Genomic DNA, 18,537 nt, shown 5'->3' with positions numbered 1-18,537 from the left:
TTGCTGGAGGCTCCAAAACGACTTGAAATTTATCTGCAGTCGACTTCATAGCGTATTGAAATTAGTTTGCAGAATTAATTTCGGCTTTCCAACTCCATTTGATGAAATTTTGGAGGAATTTCGAATTTCAAAAATTTACTGGAGGCTCCAGTAATTTTCAAAAAATCACTGTAGGGTCCAAAACGACTTGAAATTTACCTGCAGTCGACTTCATAGCGTATTGAAATTAATTTTCAGAACTAATTTCGGCTTTACAACTCCATTTGATGAAATTTTGTGGGAATTTCGAGTGTCAAAAATTTTCTGAAGGCTCCAGAACTTCTCAAAACGGTTTGAAACAGTTTCCAATCGATTTGGCAGGTCGAAAATAGGGTATATTCCAAATTTCAGCTTTCTAGGTAAATTTGGAAAAATTTTGATTTTTTTCTCACATTTTAGCCAAAATTTTATTTTTGAAAATTCATCAAAAATCGAAAAAGGCACTTTATTACTTGAAATTTTAATTGTGCATTTCTTCATTTTCATTCGAACAAGGTCATTGACCTTAAACACCACCCTCATTACTTTTTGCAATAACTTCTTCGGCGAACCGAACACTCGCTTTATATTTATAAAGGTATCATAAACAATACTTTTTTGGACAATTTGGTTTATTTTTATCGTATACGTCCAAAAAAGGTCCTTATACTGCTATACGTACTAACCTTCCTCCTTTTCTGTACATTATAGTGATTTACTCAAGCGCAATCATGCCTTAGAACGCGTCAAGAGTGGGTACAAAAGGTGTACGAGAGTTTTCTCTTATGAAACTACCAATATCAGGCAATGCTCCCTCTCGTACATCGATCGCGAGTTGGGCGATGAATTCCGCTTGAAATAAAATTAAAAGTCGTCAAGTGGCAAATTAATTACATCTTCTATCACGTAGTGCAAAAGCTCTGAAAAAAGTTCTCTAATTGGTTAATTTTTTGTAAGCACCTACAACGTAGCAACTCGTACCTATACATAAGGTATTTTTTCCATCACGTATTTTCTCGGTAATTTTTCCGTCTGCGAAATTTGCCACAGCACAATATTGTGGAGTGTGGACGACGAGACGACGATTACGAGCGGAAAAAGTTGTCGAAATTTTTTCTGCGCCACTTTCCGATACAAATGTACGAGTAAGCTGGTTAAAAATTATTAATTTCGTATCAACGTTCCCATTATAGTAAAACGAGTCGGTACCAATACCAGGGTCGTTGGTCGAAGAAAACCAGATGAACATGGAAAGCTGCAGCTTTTTTTTTGACAACTATTTTTAATTAATTTTACCAAAGTGTGCGGCAACGTGAACTTTACATTGTGTAAGTAGAAAAGAAAGATGTGAAAAATAACTTACGAGCTGTAATCTCCCCCTTATTGCATACCTATTTATGTTCATGTTTCCTTGATAGTGTACGTATAGTACCTTGGATTCTTGAAGTTGAAACTTACAGCGCACTTTCGGTTTTCTTTGAAATTATTCCCTTGACCAATATGAATCGGAATACGGACGGTATTGGCCACTCGTACATATAATACACTTCATTAGCGGTCATTCGTTAAAGTTTTTTTTTTACTCATTTTATTTAAATAGAAAATATTATTACGCTGCAAAAACCTTGGGCATTCATTTAGCTTACTTTGGAATATTTTAAATTTTTATCTTCAACGTTCGCGTTCGGTTTCTCCTCTCTGTACGGGCTCATCGATTAGCACACGATAATTATTTACGGGAGTTTCAATGATTTATCGATCCGTGGTGAAGAAAAGAAACAATGAGATATTCCTCTCGGTTATGTCATCCGGCAAAGCGAGAGACAGAGAGAGAAAAACTTTCTTGCGTATTCGTGCGCTGACCCAGACGAGCTGTTTGTAATCCGCGACCATGTTGAGGCACTCGAATAATAATTTACTAAAACCAGAGAGGCAGAGACTCGATCTCGAGACTGCATATGCCATGCCGGTGAACTTTATGGTATCCAGTTTATATGCGCGACGATCGTGTTCCAGTGACCTAGGAACCTGCAGTGTACACGCTACACATGCAGAAGATGTTTTCAAAACAAACCCGCACTCTTTCTTCGTCTTTGGCATCAGCCGCATAAAACTCAACCGCGTGTCTAATGAAATGCAATACCGCCTTCCAAGAGCGATATGAATTTGAATTTCTTTTTCTTATTCTTTTTTTTTTTCAATCTAAACCGGTAATTCAATCGTGATTTAGCTAAAGGCTGGTCTATTGTTTTGCCATCCTAGTATTTGGGTAGATCAGTTGTGGTATTCTTCCATTGTACATGTATGGTTATTCATATACTCCTACTTCGGTCTTAAGACATAAAATTATGGAAAGTTTGGTGGATTTACGTATAGATACGAGTAGGTAACTTAAATTATGTGTGTGCAGGATGAACGTTAAATTGGCATTTTTTTTGTACATCGTTAATTCGAATTTCTAATAAAGGTGTAAGGTGAAGCTCGATTTGAGAAACAATTCGTCTATAGGTATGTGTATTGATGAATCGGAGATTAAATTACTAGGTAAGTATATGTACTCGTAAATAGGTACTCGTATCTCGTACGTTCACTTAATTAACGAAAGTAATAAATGCATTTCTCCATTAGGGCTACCTACAATACATGTGCAATTTACACTTTGATTTTAATTTTTTTTTTTCAAAGCCAAAGCTATAAATTTATGATTAGGTGAAAACAAACTTCGTAAATTTAATCATACGTATATGGCCCCCAAATGGAAAAAAATTCATTGCAGAATGTTGATTTCAATTTAAAAGTCGTTAAAATTAAATTAAAAACATTGTGCATTTCTGATTGAAACATATTTGTGCTGTAACTTCAACAGCTGGATCGAAACTGAAATTGATAATTACCTACAAATACATAAATTATTTTCATTTTCATTTTCAAGATTATGCTAAAAAAAAAGTGGAAACAAGGTTGTATTGGTGACTTGTACTTTCAATTATTGATTTTTTATATTGCTTTTTAATCAATTTGGAGGTTCTATGTGACTGTAGATGGAAAGAATGGCGCTTGGAGAAGGCAAAATAATGGCTTGTCACAGGGAAGTGACCTGTCACACATCCTTTTTTATATCTATACAAATGACCAACCAATCATAGGTCCTACATTTCACTTCCTTTATGCAGACAACTTGGTGCTCACAGCACAGTACGACACATTTGTAGATGTGGAAAACACGCTAAATCAGGCAATAGAAGAACTTAATGCATACTACAGAGCTAATCACCAGATTCTAAGCCCAGCCAAGACAGAAACTTGTTCATTCTACCTGCAAAACTGTAAGGCCAAGAGACAGCTTAACATACAATGGGGAAAAACTGTGTCAAGTCACACAGACTATCCCAAATATCTTGGAGTGACCCTGGATAGATCACTCACCTACCGGCAACACTCTGAAAAGTCCAAAATGAAAGTAGCAGCAAGAACAAACCTAATCCGAAAGCTGGTGGGCAGCAGATAGATGGGGAGCTAAACTATAGACACTGGACCTGCGGAGTAAGACAACCAACTGGCAGCCATCTTGCCAAAAAAACCTGTGTAGAGCCAATTTCTCCCGCTGAGTGCTCTTGGCTGCGCTGCTGTCGATTTCTTGAACAAACTACATGCAAAATACAGCGCAGCCAAAAGCACTCAGCGGGAGAAATTGGCTCTACACAAAACTCACTACCATCCCTTTCCCCCGTTGCCTGCGGATTGAAGTACAGCGCAGCCAAGAGCACTCAGCGGGATAAATTATCCCTACACAAACTTTCTTTACCGTTTCCATTCCCCTCAGCTTGCAGTTGGTTGTCTTACTCCGCAGGTCCAGTGTCTATAAGCTAAACTAAGGAACTATGGAAATACGCCATCTTTGGTTATAGAAAAAAAATTTTCAAGTTCTCAATTTAATTTACGTTATTTTTTACCTCATATTCATTTGAAGAGTGATATTCCAAAACTCGCTTTGTCCATTTTCACAACTTTTCAGGAAAGAGGAAAAACAGTTTTCCTTTAAACGGGTAAATTGGCTTTTTAGGCGAGTTCAGCACTTTATTTGGGTGGATTTATGATGTAGGAGTGTAGGTATACACTTCATCCACTAAATACTGCTGAAAAAATTTCAATAAAAATGGACAAATCACATTTTGGAACATTATTTTTTTTTTAATATTTAGTGAATTGGCTATTTAGGTGAGTTTAACACCTCATTTTGGTAGGTTGATGATGTAGGAATGTGAGTTAATACTTCATCTAACAGGTACTGCTGAAAACCCAACTTCGATAAAAATGGACAAAGCGAGTTTTGGAATGCAAAATAGACATTTTCCCACCATTTTTTTGATTCCATTTTATTATACAACTGAAATGAAAAAATCACATCACCTTCAAAACTACGAAATCTATAACTGAAAATGGTGTATTTCCATATCTGGTATCTAGCTAAACCACAGGTCCCGCATACACCCACACTAGCACTGTGTTATTCTGTCTCAGAATATGCATGCCCTGTAAAGGTGCAATCAGCATGCTAAAAAAGTGGATATACCCCTAAATGAAGCGTGTCGCTTGGTAACAGGGTGGCTCAGACCAACTCTACTCACAGCACTGTATTGTCTCATGGGGATTGCACCACTGGAGGCATGTTGGGAGGTGGCTGCCAGACATCAACCTTTTATTCTCCTTATCTGGACTGCTATTCTAATATTGTAAATCAAGCAAATATTTGATGCAAACCTTTCAAACTGAACTTGTAAAGAATTGAATGGCACCCTCAACATACAGTTACCTAACCCATGTCTAATCGTGTGATGACTTTCACATTTGATTATATGCAGGGTAAGGTGAGAGATGAGTTTGCACAATGAGCAGAAGCATTCTTTACAAACTCGATTTGTATAGCAGTCCAGATAAGGAGAATAAAAGGTTGATGCTACCAGAGCAGAAAAACTAAAGCAACACACAACCCCCTACACCCCATGCATGGCTACAACGAATTACCAGAGGGCAGACTAATCTCCTAACGTCGCTCTGTTTCCTGAGAACAGTAAATGAATTAAGTGCTCCTGCTGAAGTTGAGCGCTGTCAAATCTGCAGTGTGCTGTGAGTACAAACAAAAATGGGAAAGTGAATGCTTAAAGAACACTTGTTTTGAAATTTCTTTCAAAGAACTGAGAACAGGAACGTATATATTTAAAGAACAGGAACGAGAATGGGAGGGAATGGGAACACTCTTGTGAAACTTTTCAGGGACGGTAACGGGAATGTTGGGAACAGAGTGCTAATTTGGCGTTCTCAGATGTTCTTTCAGGGTTCTCAAATTACCTCCCAAAACTCTGAAAAATTTGTAAAAATATGCCTTTTCCACAAACTTTTAATAGTTTATGGGTACAATTGAAGAAAATGACAAAATTTCCACCAAAAATTGCTTTGCTTGTACCACAGAAGCCTATAGGGAATGGGAATGGAAACACAGGAATGTAAATCTTGGAAATTTGATTTAGAACAAGAACAGGAACAGGAACGCTTCTGCTTATGGAGCACAAGAACTAGGAACAGGAACGAGGTGTTGGATTTGAAAGCAATAAGGAACAAAGAACGCCAAGAACGGTGTCTTTTTTGTGAGAACAAAGGAAGGGAATGGGAAGAAGCACTTCTGCGTTCTCACAGCACTGCAAATCTGGAATACAATGTCAAGAAGTAATACTATGAAGATGAGCAAATTATTGCCTCAAGGCAGCCAACTGAAATATAACCTCTGGAAAATGCTGAATAGACTTTTTAAGTGTCGATTATACAGTGATTTTGAAGCGTACAAACTGGACCAGACAATCAACGACTAGGGAATGAAGTTCCTCATACTGGGACAAGAAGGGAGTTTAGACAGTCGATCAGACAAGAGAAAAAAATTACAAGAAAATACTGAATAAGTCCCACAATATGGACAAGTGGACTACTGGAAAAGGGGTTGAACCCCTTAATTTTAAAAACTTCAATACAAGCAAAAAAATCTTAGTTTTCTGAGGCGCTGATTCCTGATTTGATAACACTGATTATCCTCAAATTTGAAACTAAACACCCTGAGAAGGGTGATTAGGGTCCAAAATTTCTAGAAGTACATACATAGATCATAAATGTTAAGAATCCAGCACTTCTGGAAGGCTCAATGTTGATAATGCCATCAAATGGTTTTCAAAATTAGTGCCAGTGCCTTGGTAAACATAAATAAATTGATACCCACATCGCTTGTTTTTGATGATTTTAATATTTTTTGTTTTCTTCTTCTACTTGGAGAGGAGGTGGAGAGAGGGGTCAATTTTTTGAAAATATTCAAAAAATGCAAATCTTTTGCTTTTAAGTGTTAATCTTTTGGTTTTCTTGTGACCCCTCACCCTTTTGTTAAGCACAGAGAATCCAAATTATCTCAGAATTGAATATTGCTTTCAAAAATTTGATTCCTAATCATTTAAAAACTGGAAAAAAATTTTAGTTATTATATCTATGTTTCCTCATTTATGAGAAAATTTTTCAATTTTCTTTATGAAAGGAAGAGAGGCTCTGCCTTTTTCGGCTCAATTCAAATGTAACATTTGAATTTTTTAAACCTTTTGTCCAATTTTCTCACAATTCGTTGTTGGAAGCTGCAGAATTCTTCAAAATGACTAAAAACTGTGTTCCAACGATTGGAAGAAGGAGTGGAAATAAGGAGGGTATCGAATTAGCAGTTTTTTTTTTAAGCTGAATCAGGTAGCATTTCCATTTTCCCTACTTTTGCCGAAATTTTGATTATTTTTTAAATTCTTCATAATTTGTTGCTGGAGACCTCAGAATTGCTCGAATTGATTCAAAACTGTTTCCAAACAATTTGATAAGGGAGTAGAAATGTGGTTCACAACGAATTCGGCTTTTCACCTCGATAAGGATGGAATTTTCATTTTTTTAAATTTTTGGCTGACTTTTTTTCAATTCTTAAGATTCGATTTTGACCTTGAAGTGTTGTCCAAAAAAGACGCACAATTGTAAAACGATTCAGATTTCAAAGTTTCGGTAGGAAATTTTCAATTGAAGAATGTTTTAAATTATCAAGTTTTCTACTCGTAATTCTCTATTCAAGCAAAATCTTCACTATACTCATCTCCACTTACTATAGAGCAAATTAGCAGCCTTTTATTCACCGCAACGAATCGCACAAGGTTTTCAGAAATCCTGAATCGAACCGACCCGAACGTTTACGCAACTGTTGATACAGAGTGAAGCCCTACAGTACAGAGAGCCGGTCAAAGAACTCGCAGCAGACCAACATCTTCGCAATGACCTTGCGGTAAAACGTGCAATTTACCAACAGTAGGTAGTTATAGGTACGAGTACATGAAGTATCCTCTCTCTCACTCTCTCGCCGCAGTATAAACCTTGAATCCGCGATTCGTCTCCATCTCGTGTCCAAGTCCAACGTAATGTAATGTACATACAACTAGGTAAGTACATCATAAATAAATCCACGTAGTAGTAGGTAACTACACATAAAAATATCTAAGTAACACCGATGTACCTACATATACAGAGAAAAACCAACAACAAAACACACATAAATACCTAGGAAATTAATTAACGAACACGATGGCGCATCGGTGACGAATGTACAACTCGAACATTTCAATTACTCCACCTTGTACAAGCCAAGACATATTTGACATGTGTATGGTATTTCGCAATCAATATACGAATTAGTTTTGCTAATGGTACATGTGCACATTAATTCACGTATTTGATGGCGTTTGAGTATCCAATCCAATCCGCCACACCAGAGCACATGTACCTATACCTATAATGTTGAACGTACATGTCTAAATCTACAATACAGAAACCGTCTAGAGTACACGTACAGTATCATATAGATAGGATGGGTCTAACCTTGAACGTGATTTATGCATCAGGAAGTATTATCACGAGAGAAGTTTAACAATCCTTTTATACGTCTAGATACGTTTTTCTATGGTTATACGTACATAGGCTCATCTCGTCGAAAGATTTATCGTCGGTGGTAGTAAAAACACTCGAGAAGGGGTTGAATAGTATACTCGCACTCCTACACTTTGCACAATGTACGAGCTGAGACCAATTTTCCAAATCGATACCGTCGTTAAATTCTCTAAATCAACGAATATAAATTGCTCGTTTTAAAACGCTCGCAATTGTACAATCTGTCGGATGATTTGTCTTATTATTTACGACGACATTATACCAATTACATAGATACCTGATGCTGCTATTCGAGGGGCTGCTTCTTTACACCTTTAGGGCCAATTCTAACGTAGCAGATTCTCGTTTCGATCTAATGCTACGCAGATTGCAACCCTTCGGCCAGCATCTTCTATTCTTTTAATTACACGAATAGGTATCCTGTCTCTATCCTATACGTCCTCCTCAACACCAATATTTGTACCAGATTTTCCTCCCTCTCACCCAATTACCCATCCTTAATCCACCCATAAGCACGGTACGTTGTACTTATTTTGTAATCGCAGTTATTATGCAAATGTAGCAACCCAGTATTTCGTCGCGAGCTCGCAAAGGTAACAAATTTTTATGCTTCAGCTAAAACTAAAATTACTTCGGCCACGAAACCTTACAAGCGGCGAAAATTTCTCTGTGTCAGTAGGGTTTCCCTCTCTGTCGTGTTTCGTATAGTATTGTTTAAACGTGACCAAATTCGTTGTTCGTCGTCGGCGCGGCCGTGGTTTTAAATTAAACCATTTTCACGTAGTAATGATAAAATTACTCCACGTTCGCGGACCGACCGTAACATTCGAGCAAATATTTATAATACGTAATTGGCATCAACTTGCAACATTTTTGAATATACATATGTATTTTTTTTACTGAATAAATTTGATTTTGAAGAATCGCTACAAAATGATGAGGTGATAATGAAATGGTCGAAAATATACGTCATTTCAACCCCGCACCCCCTTGAGCCTACCCAAAGCGGTTTTGCTAGATGTAAGATACTAATAATCTTGGTATTATGATCTGTGTCCTGAGATGAAATACACACAAAGATGGCCTTACAGCTACACTACAAGTTCAGCACACAGATGTACTACAGTCTTATAGACCTATACGTGTTGCAGATAATTTATCGATATCGGTTATATTATTGGTATCGGTATCGCTATTTCCTCTATAGAATTTGATCTGTTTCCAAATAGGTCAGTTAGCGAATTTAAATCGTAACTAACACGTTCACCGCGCTAACAGGTTCTTCGACTTTTTATACGTGTATGGCATTTAAGCACAGCTTGTTGGCAAAATGCTATGCAGATGGCTTTGTGATTTTATTAATTTAATACGGTTCTGTTACATCGCTTTATAACGGAATCGAGTCGCTGATATAAGAAGTTACCTACAAAAATTCGCACGCTAAATAGTAATTTATGAGGTAACCGATGCCCCCTTTTTAACATAATCTTCCGAAAAGAATATTTAGTATCGCTTGGGTGGCGCTTGAGGATTATCCGTTCGGGTTTGAAAAATGTGGTTCTTGTTTGTTTTTTTTTTAGTTTATTATTTTTTTCGTTCAAATTTATTTCGCGCTTTACAGTTATCTCTCGCTATTTATCACCTGTACTATATTGTTTGCTTTCTATGTATAAACTCGTGTTCGGAAGAAAGATCAAAAGAATGATGCTAAAAAATTTACTACTGTGTCCGAAGTATCCGTGAAGTTCTGCAAACAACACGTTTTCTGAGTTGTTTCGCAAGTTTTTGACCAAAATTTGATAAATGGGACAGGCCAAAAAAATTATTGGGGATGTTTTCTCGTTTGTACCATTTCGCTGTCTCATTTTACTCTCGAGAGACCTATTTTAAAAAGTATTCAACTATTGATTTTATTTTTCATCTGTTCTTAATTGGATCAGTCTGAATGCTTCTTCCCCCCCCCCCAACCTCACCAAATGATCTCTCCTCTACAGCAAGTATATTCTTTTTCAAAAATTAAGGTCGAAAATGATTTGTTTTTGTTTACAAAACACAAGTTTTCTTTTTGGAAGAACCCCTGACTCCCTCCCCTCATGATGATAGTTTCTTTTAGGAGACTTTTTTTCAGAAAGAAGTTTTCTTAAATAAGAAGTTTCCTTCAACAAGGCGTCTAACAAAATCTGAAAACTAATAAAAAAGGACCTTTGGAGGGACATTTTCAAAATTGAAAATGTACTGATCTCTCCTCCCCCCCCCCCCCAATTCATTTTCTTCATTTTCACAAAATTGCCAAAAAAAAATCAATAACTAACTGTAATTTTTTTAAAGAAACAAAAAGGTAATCAAGAAAATACATCAAAATAATGAAAATAATCAATCGGTTTTCATTAACAAAATACCTACATAATTATTCAATTTTTTGCTGTTATATTCAATTATTCTGACGTTTGAAAAAATGAAAAATGCTGAAAAATTGAGTTTTCATTTTTCGTTCGATTTTGATTAAATGTCAGAATTTTGGAAAAAAGGACTTTTTCTTGACTGTTTTGAAAAGACGGACTCACAGGCAAAATGACAAAACTTTTCCTAACCTCCTGAATCGGAGAAGGACTGTTAGATATGAATAAAGCCTTTATTCATGCAATTTTCGTGTTAATGTAATTAGAACCACTTTTAATTCTCCGCCCAATAAAAGAGTGGGATTTGACTTGCTCTAAATCCGTAGATTTGATCCATTATCATCAGAAAAGCTTTATTTATATATTTTGAGCCCTCCACTTTGGTGGAAAGTGGAATTTCCTTGAATTTTTCCTTCCTCAAAAAATCAAGAAAAATTAAAATTCTGCCGTTTTCAAATTCTTATCTTTGGATTTGCTCCATCTTCACCACAAAAGTACAATTTTATAGTTTTAAACTCTCCCCCCTCCCTCCCCCGGTGATCCTGTGGATGATGAAAAAGTGGTACCCCCCCCCCAAAATGTCAGTTTTTTAATGGAATGATTCTATCATCTTCCCAGAATTGAAAACGTTTCTAAAAATTTGAACAGACAGTTTTTAATTCATTGATTTTTTTTCAAAAGGGGGGGGGTCAATACAATGAAACCAACATTATTTTAGTGGCCTTGGAAAGTTTTTTTCTTGAAAAGGCGGTTATTCAGAAAAATTAGGATACAGAAATGGAAAATTTTGAAGAATTTTTCACCTAAGTTGGTCTATTTCATCCCCCCCCCCATTTTCAATTTAGGGGACTGCCCACTAGAGGTGCCTAACATAGCTCAAATGATTTGGAGGAGTTTTTTTTTGATCCAGAAATATTAAATTTTTGGATAAATTAATTTTTTGATTTTTTTGATTTTTTACAACTTGGTATGACTTTTTCACATGGGACAAAAAAATGAAGTAAAAAATTTCAACCGTGTCAAATAATTTTTTGTCAAACCTTCTTCGGACTTTGAAAAAATTGATTTTTGAATAATTTTTTGTGCTTTTAGCCAAATTTTTGTTCAACGATGATGTCTGTTGCAGAGGGCCCGACTTTACAAGGGAACCTGTTGAGGTGTCACACTCCGATTTGAACGGGACCGCGATTTTTGAAAAGAGCATAGTCTAAAACTCCCAAAACCAAATTTTCAGCTGCCCAAGTTCATTTTTCGATTTTTGGCGAATTTTTGAAAATTCAAAATTGACTGTTTTTGGCGATTTCTGCTTTTTTTTGAGCACGTACTTGATCAGTAAAAATGGCCAAAACAAATCCCAAAACTAATATTAACTACCCAAATCCAAATTTTACCATTTCCAGCCATTCTGGAGCCTCCAGCGCGATTTTTCAATTTCTCCAGAATTTCGAATTTGCTCCAGAAAGCGTGAATATGAAGTTGGGCAGCTAAAAATCGAGTTGTGTATTAAACTCAACCTATTTAACGAGTTTATCCACATTTGAGCCGGTTTTGAGAGTGACACCTCAAGAGTGGATTTTTGAGCTAGGGTCACTCTCGCTCCAAAACGGCTGGAAATGGTAGAATTTGCGCTCCGGGGGTTAGTTCTTGAAAAAATACAGCGATTCGCACAAATTTCAAAAAATTCCTCACAAACGGTTTTCTTTTGATTTTTTGGATTATTTGATTTTGAAAAAAGTGGGTCAAAAAACAACTCTTGAGGTGCCACTCCCAAAATCGGCTCAAATGAAGATAAACTCGTTAAACAAGTCCTGTATAACACACAACTCGATTTTTAGCTGCCCAACTTCATATTCACGCCTTCTGGAGCAAAATCGAAATTCTGGAGAAATTGAAAAATCGCGCTGGAGGCTCCAGAATGGCTGGAAATGGTAAAATTTGGATTTGGGTAATTAATATTACTTTTGGGACTTATTCTGACCATTTTTACTGATCAAGTACGTACTGAAAAAAAAAAACATAAATCGCCAAAACCAGTCAATTTTGAATTTTCAAAAATTCGCCAAAAATCGAAAAATGAACTTGGGCAGCTGAAAATTTGGTTTTGGGGGTTTTAGACAATGTTCTTTCCAAAAATCGCGGTCTCGTTCAAATCGGAGTGTGACACCTCAAGAGATTCCCTTGTTAGAAAAAAAGAGAAGGTAAAAAATTTCTATGTGCCTGTCGTGAATATTGAAGGAATTTCCAAGCTTCAAAAAATAAGATAAGCGATATTACCTATATAAAAATTTCGATAAAATGCTGTTTTCTCTATAATTTTGACAAAAGTTCACCTCCGCAGCAGTTTAAGATGTACAATAACTCGACCTGAGAGATTTTTTCATATCCACGCTCATTTCTGTACACGTTCTCGCAATATGAAATGATCTTATACTTTTGTACCTGCTGCATATTTCGGGTACGTATATACCTAGTCATAGCACAAGGTATAAGCGAAATATTACGTAGGTAAAAATGAAAAAGATAACCTAGCTCGGGGTAAATGTTCAATAAAATGTTTAATTTTGCGTATAACGCGTAAAAAAGACGCTCACGTTGCGTAAACGATGAAATTTATTTACATCAATTTGCATCGCCAACGCCACCGCCACCGACGACGCTGCCAGAGCTCAAGCAACCGCTAGCTCGATCAATTTGAAAAATTGAAGATACGTATACGGAATTTTTTACGGTAATTTGGTATTCGTCGAAACGTATAACGAATTTCGTACCTCGTTCGACCCTCTGCGAGCTTTCTCCTCGCGCGGGATAAACGAGTTCATTAAGTCACTGTCTCGCAAGAGTAAGGTAGGTAGGTAGATTTACTTCTGGGCTTGTTTTTCATAGGTATAGATATCGTACAACGTCTTAAGTCGTCTTTGAGGTGGATTTTGGTCTATAAAAATTGCTCTAACGCATAGTTTTAGGTGCTCTTTGCATCTATGTAGTCGAGGAAACATTTAAGTCGGCTTTTTCCAACGAAGAGTAACGATCTTTGACTGGTTTAGTTGTCCAGTCGCGAACTATCAAGCTGATTAGTTATTCGACCGAATACTATCACAGATGGCTCGATAAGATCTTCTTTACGTGAATGAGATAAGGTAAATTCGTGGCTAGTTCGTTAGCTCTTTGGATTTGAAAACTCGCAGACGTGTCGTCGTACCCGGCTTAGTCAAGGTTAACGGGTCAAGGTTATCGAATTTTCGCAGGGTTTCAAACTTACGCAAGTATTTTTTAGCTCGTACAACAATAATTGGACCGAGACGATAACCTTCGATTGACATTTTTCGTACAAACAGCTGGTATTTAGGTAGGTATTATTGACTCAACATCGTCGTTGGTTTTCCTAACTACAGTAGGTAGAGGTTGAGGTCCCTACTTGAAAATTTCGTAACCAGTATCCGCATTAAGAAGTGACCTATTAGGTAGGCGCCTCCTTCAGCCAAGTTACGTGTGAAATTCTCTACTCACACCGCAATTTAACAAGCTGCAAAATACCTAAAAGGTTATACCGTTACGTGTATAGAGCAACATTCGACTGACATTTTATTATACCAATTTACAAACGTCGCGTATAATCGGCCATCATCAACGTCATCATCATCCTAAGAGATGTAAGTACATATTTAATCGACGTTTAATATAATTTTCATCGTCCTCAGATTACCTTGAAATTATTATACGAAGATTTGTATCATCGTCGTCGTAATAAACGTAGGTTTAGCTGGTACGCGGAACACGTAAATAATTCCTACTTAATCTGATTCAGTCGTTCTTCATCTTTTACGACAAACAGCGACCCGCGAGAAAATTTCTCGATTTATGCATAAAACGTAGGTACAATACTATAGAGACTCTTCTCGCTATTTTTTTCTTGCCTGCTCCTTTATATATTTCCATTCTATTCAATTCTTTCTATAAAACAAAAGTTTTAAACGCGAGAAATTTCCACTTTAGTGCGAAATTACTTATACCTTCTTGGTGCGGCATCCATGCAGCTAAAACGTGAAAATCAGCGAATTAATTCGAAGCAATTTTCAAACAAAACAAGATCACTCGTGAAACGGAAATTCCGCACGCTTTAGGCTTTCAAGCTCTCGCGCACAACTAAAAGATGTGATAGCGAAATTTTCGAATTTTTTCCCAACTGTACCGTACCTACTCGTCGTACTTGTATTATTCGCGCTATCTGAGACTTCGATCTGGCAAATGTTTGATTTTCAATTTTTTTCCCCTTTGTGCACGAATAGATAACGCTGCGGGGAACTTTAAAGCCATACAAAATTAAATTCTCTAGTTCTTGCCTTTCCTTTCTGCTTTTTTTTTCTTCCTTCGTCTGCGTTATCTTGATTTATTGCCTATTTCTTTTCTTTTAGTGGTGTTGTGAACTGCTTACTAAACAAGTAGCGTGGATAATTGATGGAAAACTGCGAAGTTGGCGGGCAAATAGGTCTATATGGGAGTCGAATGTAGATGTTTTCGCGATTGAATTTTTTTTTTATTAAATGTTTTGGCAAATATGTGACAATTTTATTTTGGGCAGATGTATTTTCTTATGTAATTGAAAAATTGACAGGAAAATATTTTTTATAGAAGTGGTTTCAGAAGGGTAAAATAAGACTAATGAAAGTTCAAATCGTGCAGTTTTTCATCGAATGACGATCAGATTACTTTCATTGATAAGGACCAATGGAATTAAAAACATGCTTTTTTGAGTGTTTTTACACCATTTTAACGCGTTTTCAACTCATTTTCATGCACTTTTGCCAACTTTTATTGAAATTTCAATATTTTTTGATAATTTTCAAAGATTTGAATGCTGTACATATTCATGTTTTCAAGTAATTTTCAGGCACTTTTTCCAACATTTTTTCAATTTTTACGAAATTTCTACTGTTTATGAACATTTTTATTGATTTTACTACTTTTTTCAACGTTTATGTATCATTTTAACATTTTTCAACACTTATTATAATCTTTAGCAATTTTTCTAAAAAGCGACAATTTTTGTCAATGTTTGAAAAAGCTAGATTTTTTGACATTGTTTGGCTGACAGCAAAACTTGGACATCAAAATGCCAGATGTTCAAAATCGTTTTGCGATTTTTGGCGATTTTTTTCAAATTCAAAGGGTCAAAAATGGGTAAGAATCCAAATTTCATCAAATTTACTTGAAAAGCTGAAATTTAATGTTGACTTCCTGAGTTGATTGATGATGATGGTAAACCATCCCAGAGCCTCTCTCTCTCTCTCTCTCTCTAAAGGAGTTTAGAATTCTGCGGTTTTCGAAAAACGCGGCTAGTGGGGGGAGGGGTTGGAGATGAAATTCAGCACATATCAACTCGGATTTACCATCTATGTCAATGTGACCCTTTCGATCGATTTAAATACATACTTTCAAAATATTTTCGTGTCTGTTCAAATCCATTTTAGTGATTCTTTTTGGGGGAAAAAATGAAAAAACTAAAATCCACCGGAGGCTTTAAAATAGTTCGAAACCATCGCCAATCGACTCAGGAGGTCAAAAATAAGGTAAAAATCAAATTTCAGCTCTCTAGATCAATTCGATGACATTTTTCTATCAAACTTCGTTGAAATTTAATCAATTTTAATGCTTTATTTGAGTTTTACGCAAATTTTAACAATGCTCTACACAATTTTGACTGCATTTTGAAAAATTTTAATGAAATTTCATCATTTTTTTAAAACTTTGAATTGATTTTGATTGATTTTAATGTTTTTTGAGTGTTTTTATACAATTTTATGAGTTTTCAGTACTTTTTCATACATTTATTAAAAAATTTGTTATATTTTCTTCGTGTTCAAAAAATTTTTCAATGTCTGTATGCAAATTTAGTTACATTTCGTTAAATTTTACTGAAATTTTATCACTTTTTGGAAAATGTTCAATGATTTTAATGATGTTTTGAGCGTTTTCATCTCATTTTAACAAGTTTTTAAATACTTTTTCTCTTATTTTAGGCAAATTTCGCCAACTTTTTTGGAAATTTTCAAGGATTTTAATTTTTTTAAAAATATTTTTACATTATTTCAACACTTTTTCAGCAGATTTTCGTGCATTTTGGACAAAATTCAATAATATTTCATTACTTACTTTTTGGTAATTTTTATGACTTTATTGTTGTTTTTTTTGTGTACTTATTTATATCATTCTAACAGGTTTTTAATACTCTTCCATGTGTTTTTTGTCCAATTTTAGTACAATTTCATTACTTTTAGACAATTTTCAGCCATTTTAATGCTTTTTTGAGAGATTCTTCAGTATTTGGAACAAAAGTCAAATTCAATAATATGTATTTTGTTGAACATTTTTGGAAAAAACTTTCATTAAAAATCGATATTTTTTCAATCTACTTTTAGGTTTCAATATATAGAAATTTCGATTTAAGTTTAGGTTTCCGTTTCTGTTCAAAATTGATAGGTTTTTCCAGTTTCAGATTCAAGTTTTTGGTTTGCCATCCCTGGTTTGTGCAAATACCCCCTCAAAAAAGAGCATTTCGAAACGTATAGTTGTGCAGATTTATAATGAAAGTTTGAAAAAGCTTGATAATTAATATAGGCAATTAGCTACATATTCGGGATTTTACCAGGATTTAGGTTTGGACCTTCAAAGAGAGGGAATTTTTTAAAAAATCTTGGTTTTTTTGCTTCAGCTCCGACTCATTTTATCTCTAGAAAAATGGCCTAGTTCCAAAAGACGGACATAGGTCATGGCCATAGCCATTAAAATCCAAGACTACTTTTAAGGTTCTTATGAGCGGTTGAATATTCGAAAGACGCCAATTTTTGGGTAAATTCGTATTTTAAACGTTTTTTCTTTTCAAATATTTCACATTATTACACCAAAACATCGAAAAATAATTCGGTATAATATTTCTGAAACAGAAAAAATATTTTGGAAAACAATGATGCCAAATTTTTGGTCAATTTTAGCAAATTTCAAAAAATCGAGAAAAATGATCAAAAGTTTATCCATTTTTTTCAGTTTTTTTGAAATTTGCGATAATGATGAAAAAATTGGCACCACTGCGTTCTAAAATATTCTCCTGGTTTCAGAAATGATATCGTTCGATGTTTTGGTCTAGATGAAAAAATTTTCAAAACACGAATTTATACTCAAAAATCGACGATTTTTGAATTTTCAACTGCTCAGTAGATGAGAGGGCTGAAAGTAGACTTGGATTTCGATGACAATATGGCCTAGATCGACGCAAAATCTTAAATAGTGTAATTTGGAGTGCCATTTCCTCCAAAACTGTGGAATAGAGACCACAGCAAAGAAATCAAGATTTTTTTTTCCAAAAATGCTCCTTATTTTAGGACCCATATATCGCCTCCAAGGGCACATTCGGAGCTAAAAAATGTCCAGAGTAATTTTCAACTTGAAATAAATGTTTTCACTTAATGTGGTCAAAATCCTTCCACTTTTTTCCTCCTGATCCACCTTAATGTGCATACAAAATTTCTACGTTAATTTTTTTGACTTGGACACCAAATCCGAAGAAATTATTATAGCACAGGGAGGCTGTGGAGTGATTTTCGAAAAATTCAACTCGAATTCAACATGCCTACACTATTTCATAAAACGGAATACATTTTTTTTCCATATCTTCCTCTACAACTCATTGTCAGTTAAGTATTTTTCTAACCAACAAATAACATTTTTTTCGCAAACACCAAAAAATATCACTTACCTAAATCGAGAATATGGAGAAAATGGCAGAACGGAAGAACGCATGCAGGTGTGCTAGTCCAGTGATAATATCTAAAACAAATCAAAAACAAACAAAAAATCAATAAAATTTCCAAGTAATATCAATCTTGATTAACTATGTAACCATCGAGCAATTTTCTCCAGTAGGTATCGAACCAGCCGAAAAATTAAGTCATTTCGTCACTCGCCAAACCATACCCACCTCAAAATCCCACACGTCATATTTCTTTTCTCGACCAGCACCAACAACAACAACAACAACAACAAAAAAAAAAGTAGACACAAACCGCATCGTATCAATCCTCGGGTTAATGATTATAAAAGAGACGGGTAAGCTCGAAGGACA

At 35.4% G+C, this 18,537-nt stretch overlaps 1 protein-coding gene and 1 long non-coding RNA gene across 4 annotated transcripts in view; both read right to left on the bottom strand.

The window, feature by feature from the left end:
* Positions 1-18,537, bottom strand: part of LOC135842319 (Ig-like and fibronectin type-III domain-containing protein 1) — a 315,844-nt gene that overhangs the window by 242,400 nt on the left and 54,907 nt on the right. For all 3 annotated transcript variants that reach the window (XM_065359716.1, XM_065359715.1, XM_065359717.1), the window contains one exon: positions 18,172-18,242. The gene's annotated coding sequence lies outside the window, so the exon portion shown is untranslated. The remainder of the gene's footprint in view (positions 1-18,171; positions 18,243-18,537) is intronic.
* The window catches only part of LOC135842327 (uncharacterized), a 406,653-nt gene that overhangs the window by 359,336 nt on the left and 28,780 nt on the right, over positions 1-18,537 (bottom strand). The gene's annotated exons all lie outside the window — the stretch shown is intronic.

This window comes from Planococcus citri, chromosome 4, assembly GCF_950023065.1.
Source record: "Planococcus citri chromosome 4, ihPlaCitr1.1, whole genome shotgun sequence".
NCBI lineage: Eukaryota > Metazoa > Arthropoda > Insecta > Hemiptera > Pseudococcidae > Planococcus > Planococcus citri.
This window is presented reverse-complemented; position numbering and strand designations above follow the sequence as displayed.